This window comes from Pomacea canaliculata, linkage group LG3, assembly GCF_003073045.1.
Source record: "Pomacea canaliculata isolate SZHN2017 linkage group LG3, ASM307304v1, whole genome shotgun sequence".
Classification (NCBI taxonomy): Eukaryota; Metazoa; Mollusca; class Gastropoda; order Architaenioglossa; family Ampullariidae; genus Pomacea; species Pomacea canaliculata.
Window position 1 is genome coordinate 25,996,644 of NC_037592.1, and position 12,500 is coordinate 26,009,143.

The window sequence follows — 12,500 nt, forward strand, 5'->3', positions numbered from 1 at the left end:
TCTGTGTTTTGTCTGGAAGAGTTTCTTGGAAACTGTCCGTCTCATGAAAGGTTTGAGTTTGTTCTTGCTTGAGCAATGAACTGATGGCGCATCACTTCTTTGTGTGTGCTCGGCAAGGTGCGAAGCTTGTCAGTGGGTGGGACAAGATTCACTCTAGAGGGGAAAATATTATTAATAATAATATAATATTATTATTACAAAAAGTATATATTTATTAATAAATATGAGTAAAAACATATAAGCTGTAACTCTCAGTAGAAGATTGATATTATGTAAAGACAGCTTACCTTTATTTTTTTTTACTGAACTTATTTATTAACAGATACTAATAAAAATAAACTGTAACAGTTGTTAGTATCTTGATATTATGTTAAGACAGATTACTTTATGTATCTGAGATTTACATAGCTACCTAACCATCCAACTGTTTTTTTCTTCAGATCAGAGATGGAAACCGAACTATGGTGTTTACGCATTCACATTCCCGACATAGTCCTTTGACCAAACTAGAGTTTTGATTAAACAAGATGACAGATAATAAAAGATACAGTGGAACGAAAACACTACCTTGGGAATGGTGTCAGATAAGGTTGCCACAGCTTAAGCAGTATACTTATAGTAAATATGCAAGGAAAAAAATATATACTTGGTCTATCCATCTATATTTGTCTGATCGTCAACAGTTTATGTGATTCAGAGATGCGACTTTGAAGCCGAGGATGCTTCAACTTTGTAAAGAAAAGAATGTTTCCCAATTTTCCAATGTCTGCTTTTGCAAGATGCTGCAATACAGCATCGTCTGGTTATGGTGGCTCGTCAGTGTAGTGTTTATTCTGATGATTTTTTCACAGGTAAATACTAAAGAGCAGATCAATGGGGCAGTGACAGAAATGTCTGCCCTACACACCTCAGCAAGGAAAGGTCAGCGAGAATTGAGGAGTGCAGCATGACGACAAACACTCAAGGTGATGTCTAAATTCGAAGTCGATAAGTCGATCATGCATGCGGCTCCAGGCTGACGTGACACGTTCCGCCGTCAACTGAAATGAGTGACATCACGCACCGTTACGTCCTCTTGACGTTCAGCCTCTAACTTCTTTCTTTTTCTTTTCAGGTTTTTTTTTCTGAATTTCAAATTTTTTTCCTTTACGTGTGCGCTCTAACTAAACATTTGTTTCCTGTCAGAAAACACCAGAGGACGAGTGGTTGGCGCGAGTGAGGACAGCCAGCCATCCCGTTCTCATCTGCCGCAGACCTCCATCACGTAGCGACTACGCCAACGTCTGCTTGTGGCTGTTGCAGGCGTCGTTGCACCTCCCTGCCTGCGGCCCGCTGTGGCATCTGCGAGTTCACTTAGTCTCTGTCCCGACTGAAGGAAGCGCGGGAAATAATTGCCTCTTTATTTGGACCCTCCGCATCATTTCCCACACGCCTCTACAAACACTCAGCCGCGTGCTTCGTTTATGAAGGTATTTTACGGCGTGAATTTGCATAATTACACCCTCGTGCAGATAGCTTTGCTTGTTCGCTCGCGAAGTGTTAGATCACTCAGTGCAATTTTTTTTTAATTTTTATTATTGTTTTCGTCGTTTGGCTTATCTACCGTACAGAGTTTCAGGCACATCTTTCACCCCACCCCTCTCTCTCACATTCTTTTTTCGTTTATTTCTTTTTTTTCTATCTACCTCTATCATACCTCTCACTTTCTTTCTCTCTCTCATGCTCCTCTCTGCCTCTCTCTCTCGTGGCCTTCTTGCTCACCATAATACTGCGCTGAACGTCTCAGACAAGTAAATGCTTTCTGTGGAAATATTTCAGGAAAGCCTCGGACGGCGATGACGCCTGTGTCTGGCACTTTAGGGTAGAACCACTCCCGACATCACAACAGACTCCTTACTGGGACACAAACACGTCAGACAAACTGTCAACAACGACAGGAATTTAACGATTCGTGGGAGGGGAAGGTTCGTGAAACGGAGAAAAATTAATGAATTGGCTTTATTTGGTGGTAGATGATGATGATGATGATGATGATGATGATGATGATGATGATGATGATGATGGCAGTGATCGAAGTAGTAGTGTTGTTGTTGTTGTTGTTGTTGTTGTTGTTGTTGTTGTTGTTGCTGTCCTGAGGAAAGGTATTCTCCACAGACTTTCTCATCAATCAACGAACGAGAGTGATATAAGAGAGAGGAGGATGGAAGGAGGGGCGCTAATGGCGGAGAGGGAGGAGGATTCAAAGTTTTCACCAAAGGTAATCAGACTCAATACTTAACACAGAAACTCTGCAAGCAGGAGATTCATACCTGCCTCCAATTAAAAACTTAAACAAAGATGATATCTTTAAACGACCTCTTGAATAAACAATGAACAAACAATAATTTAACATCTCAGACCGTTTTCGCAATGAGAAAAGCTTTAAATGCCACTCGCGCACACACACACACACACGCGCACACACGCTCATACAGAGAAACAAATGTAATTTAAATTTTTTGTAGATCTTTGTCTGGCGATGCCTTCAGTTACACACATTTTTCTCATTTCCGTTTAATGATTCTCTACCTTTAAAAATAAAAATAAAAAAAAACTCCTCCCGCGATCGGAGGCAGACGCACTTTGCTAATAGTTGAACCTTGCATTTACCTGAGCATGTCAGGGTGGTGTGCAGCCAGCAAACCTTGCAGGCACATTCGTCAGTTACGGGTGGCGACATGGTTGCGCAATTAGGAGGCTTTCACCGCCTGGCTTCCGCGGTCCTGGGAAAGGCGAGTGGTTAATGGTGACAAGTGTCGCGCGCACAGCTCAAGGCACAAAAGTCGCGTGCTGATGGCGACATATTTGTCGCGCGGAAAAAACAAACGCGCCATTGCTACCCGCTGTTAAGATTGAACTTCCCACCTCCCTGGATGCACGCCACCCGGGGACTCGACATTTTTTTTCCTTTTTGGTCGAGTTCTCTTACAGTGCTCTCGACCCCTGGAGTTCTTCTGCACTAAAGTGAGCTAACGGTGTCGGGTAACTGTTTTAGTGGCGTCACCGAGTAACGTCCATCATTTACTTGGTGACGTTCTGTAAAACAAGACCGACCGAAGAGTTGCAGGACTTTATTTTTTTATCATTTTTTTTTTAAAGACAGACAGCAGAGATTGAATGGCAGAGATTTTAAATATTTGTCTCTCATTGTGCGTACTGTCGTTTTCTTCTCCTTCTACTTTCTTTCACAACGGAAATGGCTTCTACCTTAAATTAAATGTTTTTTACGTGTAATACAGAAACAGGAGTTAATGCCCTTTCTTGGGTTGCGGACATACCAACAGCCAGAAAAAGTAGGTAGCCAAGTACTTGACCGACGCTGTCGAAGTCATCCTGACCTGTACATAGATGCAACAGTCAGAGAAAGCTAACGTATGCCGCAGACGGGATCTGAATCCTCAACCCGCGGTCCTCCATGCCTGGATGACAGCCTGGGTTTTCAGTCCATCCTCGACCCGCCAGACAGACAGACCAAAAGATGGGCGAGCAGACCAGAGAGTACACAGAGACAGGCGCCCAGACCCTTTTACATCGCCTGATCTCGCCGGGTCGGCCGTGGGGGAGTGGGGGATGGGGGACGGTATAGGGAGAGGACTGGAGGGGGGCATAGTGGGTGTTGGTAGGTGGGGTGGTGGTGGTGGTGGTGGTGGAATTGCACGACATGCCTTCGATGGCGCAACGGGGTAAGGGGAAAGGGGGAACTGCGCCATTGCAGATCAATAGCGCGGCTTTGTCGATACCGTTTCACTCATCCTCTGTCTTTTTCTCCCTCCTCGACCTTTACCTGACTCCCCACCCCATCCAGCCCCTCCATTCCTCGTCAGCCCCTCCCAACTGATATCACGGGCCTTCAACTGCCCCACCCTTGTCTTGTACCTCTGTTTTTTCTTACTTAAATTTCCCGCCCCGACTCCCAAACTCTCCGCCCTCCCCCCCACACACAACACACACCACCACCACCACCGACACCAACCTCGGCATGGTTTCCCTCGCTTACCCTGCCCCACACACCACCACTACCACACTGCCCCCAGCATCTGCCCCACCCCGGCACACTGCATGTATCGGCCATCCCTAGTTCTCAGTTTTTTCCACATTTCCCCACTCCTCTCAACCCTTTCTTCTAGCTGGTAATAAATCTTTTTGCGCTTTTATTCCTCCTCTGCGCCCCCCCCCCACACACACACAGACAGACTTTATCTTCTCCCCCACCCCATACACACTCTGCATCTTGCACATTCCTCTCTAGCTGCTTCTCTCCTACTGCTATCTACTCCCCCTACCTGCACACCAATTCCAAATATTTTAAATGCTTCTGGAATGTCTTGAATGTGCGCCTTGCATCATGAAGTGTGCGTGCGTGTACATCACTGCGTGCAGCCTCTCACTCGCACTGCTGGAAGCCGTACATTTGTCCTTCTATCACTGCAGTGTGTGGTGACCACCTCTGACGTGGCGTGTTACTGGGCCCTGCACGTGACTGACGTCGTCATGGTACCTCCAGTAGCGGTCGAACTTTCGTAACCTGATCGTCATTGTCCAGTAACTTTTAAGCCCTCAGGCGCCTTCTCGGAACCAACTGTAACATCAACGTCACACAACTGCGACGTTGACCACAAAGGGACGTAACAACGTTTATCTCAAGAGATAAAAAGATCATCGCTTCAACAGTCACAGCAGGGCACGTGCACCCACGTGATGTCTTAACGGAGAAGCGAAGAAACGCAAGTCACTGGTATTTGTTTTTGGCGTTGAATTGATCCTTAAAATGATCGAACACTCAACCCGAAGATTGCATAACCCGCTGAGGCAGGAGAGAAAGTGTTTGTGTGTGGGTGGGTAAGGGGTGGGGAGGAGTTTGAAGCGAATCCAGAAGTCTACATGCACTGTATCATTGTCATGGGCTTGTGGAAACGTGCAAGACAGTGAACTGCACACCTACAGGAGCACGTGCACCAGGACACTGACGTCACACACACCACCACCACGGCAGCAGGAGCAGCACTGCGACACGCTGTGTAAACTCCACAATCCTGGCACAGTCTTGTGCATACAATATTAAAAACCATAAAGACAGTGCTCGCCGACTGTAGATGCTCTCTGTCATAAAGTAATGTGCCCCTGACCTGACACAGAACACACGAGACGGAATAAGTTATCTTGTGGACGAGACAATGCAGAAACCACGACAAACTGCACAGCATCTGATTAATGTTGTCTACAACCCATCTATCCTCTGCGACAACATAGTGACAAGGTGCATTGCATGTGGGGCGGTGAGAGGAGAGAAACGTGGGAGGGGAAGAAAGACATGGGTCACGGGACGTCTGTACGACCCTCCTGCTGTTCATTTCCCTCCGTCCTTACTACCTCCCCAGGGAAGTCCCTCAGCTGTTCTACACACTTGTGTATATACACACCCACGTGCCAACGAAAAAAAAAAAAAAAGATTGCCGCTCACCTGATTGCCGACGTCACACACACACATTAGACACTCCCAAGTTTATTATCCTCGGGGACTTTAATCATTGCCGGCTTACCGGGATACTTAAAGATCAATCAACCTGAACAGTTTGTGTTTTTTCTAGATATCAGCAGATATAGGCGATATAAAACTAACCTGTAAATTTCAGCACCCATCCTTTAATTAATTATCCGCTACGATTCCCACCTGCGGTCAACGAGCGCTGATAACAGTGTATTACGTCACGTTGGTGCACCATTCACAACACTGCCTGCAGTCAACACCAATCAGAGAGAGAGAATGAGCGACAGTTCGGATTATTGGGACCTGACAGTCTGCATTTCTCGTGGTTCTGAAACAAACTGCTACTTTAGCACGAGAAATGCAGACTTTCAACATTCGAATAACCGGAACTAGCGTTCATTCTCTTTCTCTCTCTCTGATCGCAGTTGACCTCAGTTCACGTCCTGTGGAACTTGCGGACGTGTATGAGGGTGGCACCCCAAGTGGATATAGCTGATCACCTCATTGAGTTATTCTCCATTCAGGTAATTTTTTGTTTGTTGTTAAACATGACTTTGCTTTGTCAGTGCTGGTCTCCATTCTGTGTGCGTACACGCACTGTTTCAAACCTGTTGCCGTTACTTCCCGCCATCAGATCAGTGACGTGTGCAAAACGTAGGATCCATGTCGACCTCCAATCGAGTAATACAAATATGATGGTCGTGAAGGGTTCCTCGCATAATATTCTCCAAAAAGGTACCGAACAATACAGGCGACAGGGGGCACCCTGGACAGACGCCCTCTGCCGTGCGGAAGGAAGGAAGGAAGCTCCCATTTTGTTGTTATCCAAATTCGTTGATAATTCATTAATCGAGGAAATTACACACCACCAGATGCGCCAAAGCAGGCTAAAGATAAAAGAAAGACAATCACACAGTCAAGTAACGACACCCATCGCCGCACTTCCACGCAACCAAGCAGCTGACTAGCATCCTGCAAATCCCTTGTCACGCCAGCTGACAAATCATGGCCGGCCACACCCCTCCACCGCCATTCTCCTCCCGCTCCCCCTCCTTCGGATCACCTTCGTCAATAGAGTTATCAGTGGCGAAAGCTGAGCCGATGATGTGCGTGCTGAGCTAGCCACAGATGATGACGTCACACGCTGACGTCACATAACGGACATCATGTCCGCAGTGTGGTCTAATCGCTTTGTTTACGCTTGTTTCGGCTGCTAGACAACAACAGGCATTCATGGCTATGGGAACGAAAAGGACAACACAAACAAAAAGCATTCGAGAGGATGGGGTGTGGCAGCCACTGCATGCTTCGAGACGAATGTGGGTGCAGAGGTCGACTGACCATCTTCTGGTCTCTTATTCGACCGTTTAGGAGCCGTTACATCTCCTCCTAGGAACGAACTGCACATCAGCCACGTAGGAACTATCATGCAGGAGTCGATGTACCACGATCTTTGTGCGAAAAAAAATGAAACACTTTTTTTGTGTCCTTCTATACCTTCGGTTGTGTCTGTGTCCATCTCTCGGTGTCTACTGACCGTCATGGTCTCTGTCTTTCGTACTGTCTCCCAAGACACCCCAGAAATAAGTCTTTTAATGATTCATGCAGCTTCTAAAGGACAATTGAGGAATGAAACAGCAATTATTTAAACGAGCAATTAATTTTCCTTGCCGAATAGGAAAGGAGAGAAAAAATGCAGTCCAAGAGATTGTATCTACAGATAAATGTTGGTGCAGGATGTCTTATCTCAGTCCATCGATGGCAAACAAAACACCTGAAGAGAACGCTGATGAGTGCGGCATGATGCACAGTGTGACCCATGGCTCACCTTCACGCCTCTACAACTACAAATGTCGCCAGTGCAACGGCTTGACGCTCTTTAGCGCAAGGAAAACAGAAATGACAGGAGTAAAGACAAAAACACAGCAAACTATATTAAATCAATAATAGCGCTGCAGAATTTTCTGATCAAATTCTGACCACCCTAATTTTTTCTTCGTCTCCTTCAGTCGTTTCCCCACTCTTCTTTCTCTCTCTCTTTACACGTTTTCATGTTTTCCTCTCAGAGTACCCTCCTCTGTTCTGCACATCTCGCGCTCTTCACCTTACGCTGAGCCTCCTACTCTCCTCCTCAAGTCTCTGCTGCTGTCCTCATCAGCGTTAAGAGGCGAGAGACAAAACAAAACAAAAATAAAAACACAAGCAGTCAGGGTTTGGAACAGGGGACGCTGGGAGCTTTTCTGTCCTGGAGTCTGTCAACGGCTGCGGCATTTCTCTTTCATCTTGCGCGCGCCTCAACTCGTCTTTGGGGGAAGCAGGTATTGGGGGGAGGGAGGAATGACCGAGTGGAGTGGGAGAGGAGGGGTGAGCGGGTGGGTGAAGCGAAGGAGGGTACCCGTCTGATCGACATCATGATGTAAGGGACGCGGGAGGCCAATGACCCTGCGCGTAGAAAATACCGTTGCAGGGGGATGAAAGGTGGGGTGTATAGGGGTGGCTTCTGGTTAGGTTCATTGATTTACCTAGAAAGGCCGTGATTTATCCTCTCGCTTCTTCATTACCAAACGCTGTCATCCTCTCGTTATGTAGAATAACTTGCAGGTGAAAACTGTAGTTTGGGAGATATTAACAAACATGATTTCCAAAATTAACGGTTGGAGCCGAAACAGTCGGAAAACTATCAAAACGCAAGTCACAAAAAAAAAATAAAAAAATATGGCTTGTCTCCCATTTCTAGTCCAGGTCCCTCTTCCGTTTGAAGTCTGAAGGATGCTGGCGCCCGGTGGTCTGCTGCTGTCGATCCTCTGCTGCTGGCGATAGTAAGTGAGGAGTGAGCTGCAGTCAACGGCACGAGTCACACTCGGGGTTAAGCGGTTCTGTCCGGGAAAGCGGGATAAATGATGATTTGTGAGATATCGAGTGATGTAAAAACACGCATCTTGCTTCGCAGTTGCTAGGTGGACTTGTGCATGGTCCTGCTCTGTGCTGATCTGTGTGAACATTCAGAACTAGACTTCAGCGTTGCGAATATGAGTTCCTGGTGTCCTGCGATCTTTCTTCGTCCTTTCTGGGAAGAAAAATGAAACATTCGTTTTTTTCGTGTCAAGGTAGCGACCATGAAAATTCATTAGTTTCATGTTCTGTGTATAAGATCTGGAGCAGCCTCCTGAGCTACTTTTCCTCGAATGCCTGGATTCTCTTCTCCGTATCGACAAACAGGATCCACGTTCAACACCCATAAAGCAGGATTTAGAAGGGACTTAACGCAGATTGTACCATGTAGTAAACCGGATGTGGTGGTTGTGCCAGACCCTGTCCAGCTTAGCCATTGCCGCTGTTGCTGTTGCGATCCTGATGCGGATATCTGTCGTGGAGTTGCCGTTCTTGGAAAAGGTGGCTCTCAAGTACTTAAAGCTACTTAGCTGCTGGAGCCGTACTCCATTCATGTTGCCAGTCCATCTTGTTAGTGTTGGTAAAATCTGACAGCTTTCTATTGGTGCCTGCTATGTTATCCAGCCGAAACGCGCTCGTTGATCTTTTATACACGGCTTCGATGACTTGGACGAGACATCCGATGTTGAATTTTTCATCGCACGTGCCAGAGTCTTTTGAAAGCCTTTTTTAAAGTCTATGAGGTCCCGCTGACTATGCTTCTTAAGAATTCAATAGATAAAGATCTGTTCATCTGTGCTCCTATCTGGTCTGAAGCGTTATGTAAATAATAATCATCATCAGTTGGTCCCATCATAAAAAAATATCTGATGACCGCTTCACCTGACCTACCGTGAAGACGCGCCTCTATCATAGTAAAAGAGAATGTAGCTGAACAACTCGCTACCAGTCCCTCTCAACCGAAATAATAATAATAATAATAATAATAATAATAATAATAATAATAATAATAATAATAATAATAATAATAATAATAATAATAATAATAATAATAATAAAGTGCTTTTCTCTAGCCTCAGCCAGACTCCAAGCGCTCTTACATTAATAAGAGTACAGGTGTAGCGCGCTTCCCGGTCTGAAAGGTGAGCTGAGTGCACTGCACAGGGAGATCAAGTCGCAAATAAAGAAATAAAACATGAAAATGAGGCGATGTAACCCAACAGAACACAACTCGGCGATTAGCCAGTTTTTCTCAGGAAAAATGTAGTAAGATGATCAAGCCAGGTGGAGAGCAGCGTGAAGAATACTGAGTAAAAAAAAAACCACTTCGCAAAAGGGAGATCACCTCAATCAATGACAACTGATTATGTCTTAATATTATCGTTTCTTGTTCAATAGTTTCATCAAGGTATCCAAACAAAGAAGTTGAAGTAAACTGGACCTTGAGCATGTGGTCAGTGGAAGTCTCACCTCACATGGTTACATCCACCCCGTGATATATATACCCACGATTATAGGTCAAGATAAAATGCCTCAACAAGGAAGATAATCGAGTCTATCACATGTAACACATGGTGATCTTGGGTACACGGACGTTTCGCCGCCGGACGTTTCGGAGTCGGACCTTTTGCCGACCGGCGTTTCGCCGCCGGACGTTTCGGCGCGGGGCACTTCATTTCGGCATTTCACGCGGGACCTTTAGCCGAAGTCAAGTGTGTGACGCCCCTTAGCTCACACATTTCTCTCGCCATTGTATCAATGTATCAGTGAACTCTCTCTTTCACTATCCTTCCTCATGTGAACCGTTAGCTCAGACATTTCTCTCGCCATTGTATCAATGTTTTTTCTCAAAGCTGTTGCGCATAATCTGTGACAATCAAAGTGAACTGTCTGTGAAGTCTGTGTGTAAAATTTGTTTGAAATAAAGAATTATTGTGTAATCTAGTAGTTACTTTCATTCTTTGAGAAGTAAGTAAGCTCTCTCTCTCTCTGACATAATGCGGCGAAACATCCGGCGGCGAAACGCCGGTCGGCAAAACGTCCGACTCCGAAACGTCCAGCGGCGAAACGTCTGGTCGGCAAAACGTCCGGCTCCGAAACGTCCGGCGGTGAAACGTCCGTCGGCAAAACGTCCGCACACGATTCTTACCTTTCTATCAAACGACCGACTTGCACAGAATTGTTTGAACTGCCTGACGAGCCAATTTTCTTTCCATAAAAACTCATTGATTTCAACGCCTCGCCTCAAGAAGACTCAAGGAATCGCAGACGCCATTGTTACTGGTATTGAGACCTCCAGAGTGAAGTCCCCTTCTTTTCTTGTGCTTCAAATAGTCATTGAGCAGCAAGGGCAAGTTTCTACGCAGAGCAAAGGAAGGCGATTGAAGAAAAAGATTAGAATGAGTATCGACCGAATTCTTGTGAAACCGGGTGTGCAGGTAAGACGCACGCACAAGAGATAGAAGAGTCAACATGAATGCGTCGAGTGGAGTATCGACATCCTGTGCGAGTGCAAGGAGTCGAGTTCCATTGCCTCCATTCAGTTGCCTGTCGGAAGACAGGTGACCGGCTCAAAAAGCTCTTGAAATAAAATGTTGCAATCTCGGGATTGGAACAGAATACCTACATAACTTTGACCCTCATCTTACACTGGGCAGATAGCTCTGTTCCACCCTGAGAGGACGGGGTACAGAAAGGGAACTAAGTCGGTCTTGTTATCCGCTTGACAAAAAGAGAGAGCGTGTATGTGTGTGTGTGACCGAAGTGATGGAAGAAGGACATCGCAGGACACTTGTTGGCAATACAAACCGAGCACTTGGTCAACAGTCGAATGTGTCTTTCTTCAACCCCAGGAGACCTTCGAGACCGAGACTTGACCCTAGAGGGCAGAGGTCGAAAAGTGTGGGTTAGAGTACCTTGACCCACGGGACCAGTCAGTGACAATGGCCGTCAGGTCTGCCAGCTGTCTACCTGAACTTCCAAGGATTTCACGACCATAATGTGACCTGTGACATGTAGAAATTGGACGTCAAGGTGGAAGGAATCGTCTTTCTAATGTTTTCATTTCGTTAAATTGTAGGATGGTGTATTCTTTTATTTCGCTTTCCTTATTCGTTGTTATTGAGTCTGTTTATTGTTGTATTTTTATTCTCTCTCTCTTTCTCTGGGAACATAACTTGGACGACTTTTCTTTCTAGATGAAAATGCTTCTGGCTTGAGAGGAAGGGGATTAATTAAAATTTGGTACTTTTATCTCTCTCCATCTTACTTTACTCCATTTTTATAATTGTGTGTGCATGTGTGTATGTGTGTTATATACACAACATATATATACACTACTTGTATGAGGTTTTTTTTCTCTCTTCTCTACTAGCATGGTCGTATTCATCGCTCACCTGTCCACACCTGACTCTGGCATGCGTGATCGATGCTACGCAAATGGGAGCAGATAGACCAAACCCTCGATATCACAAATGTAATGGATACCCGTGCGTTGTCAAGGCTACAGCCAATGGAAAATTCAGAGCATTTGTTAAGTAAGTAAATCCCTGGATATTCTTTACATCACGGCGTTGACCTCTCTCTTCGGAGTGTCAAAATCCTTTCCTTTACAGTAAGGCAAACTATCCAGAAATGATGGTGGAGGAGAGAGAAATTGGGTTTAGATACTTTACTCAGATTTATGCAAGTAAACGCAGTCTGGTTTCTCTTCCTCCCTACATACCTACATGAAATCGCGCGCTCTCCCACATACCCACACCCTGCAATCACCTGCAATTATTCTCATGGCAAGTATTTTGCACTGCATGCCAGACTTGCAGCCACCTCCCTCCCATACACAAGAGTGCAGGGGTGAGCGGACCCTACGAGACTGGTGCGTGTGACAGGAGACAGCACGACTCCCTCATGCGAGCTGCCGCCAAGTGACTGTCCCGCAACGAGTCCGCTGACCCTTACGCGTCCGAGTAAGAGTTACGGCACCGACATAGATAAGTAGTCGCGGCTGTCGTCTAAGAACGAGGCTGATGGCGGCGGGATTCCTCGAGAAACAAGTCTCGTCTAGACGACTGAAAACAGGCCA

At 45.9% G+C, this 12,500-nt stretch overlaps 1 long non-coding RNA gene across 1 annotated transcript; it reads left to right on the plus strand.

The window, feature by feature from the left end:
* Positions 1–601: 601 nt before the first annotated feature.
* LOC112560440 lies at positions 602–11,966 on the plus strand. The gene is made up of 3 exons (XR_003098532.1): positions 602–1,469; positions 2,155–2,257; positions 11,793–11,966. It is a non-coding gene; the product is annotated as an uncharacterized LOC112560440 (long non-coding RNA).
* Positions 11,967–12,500: the final 534 nt, after the last annotated feature.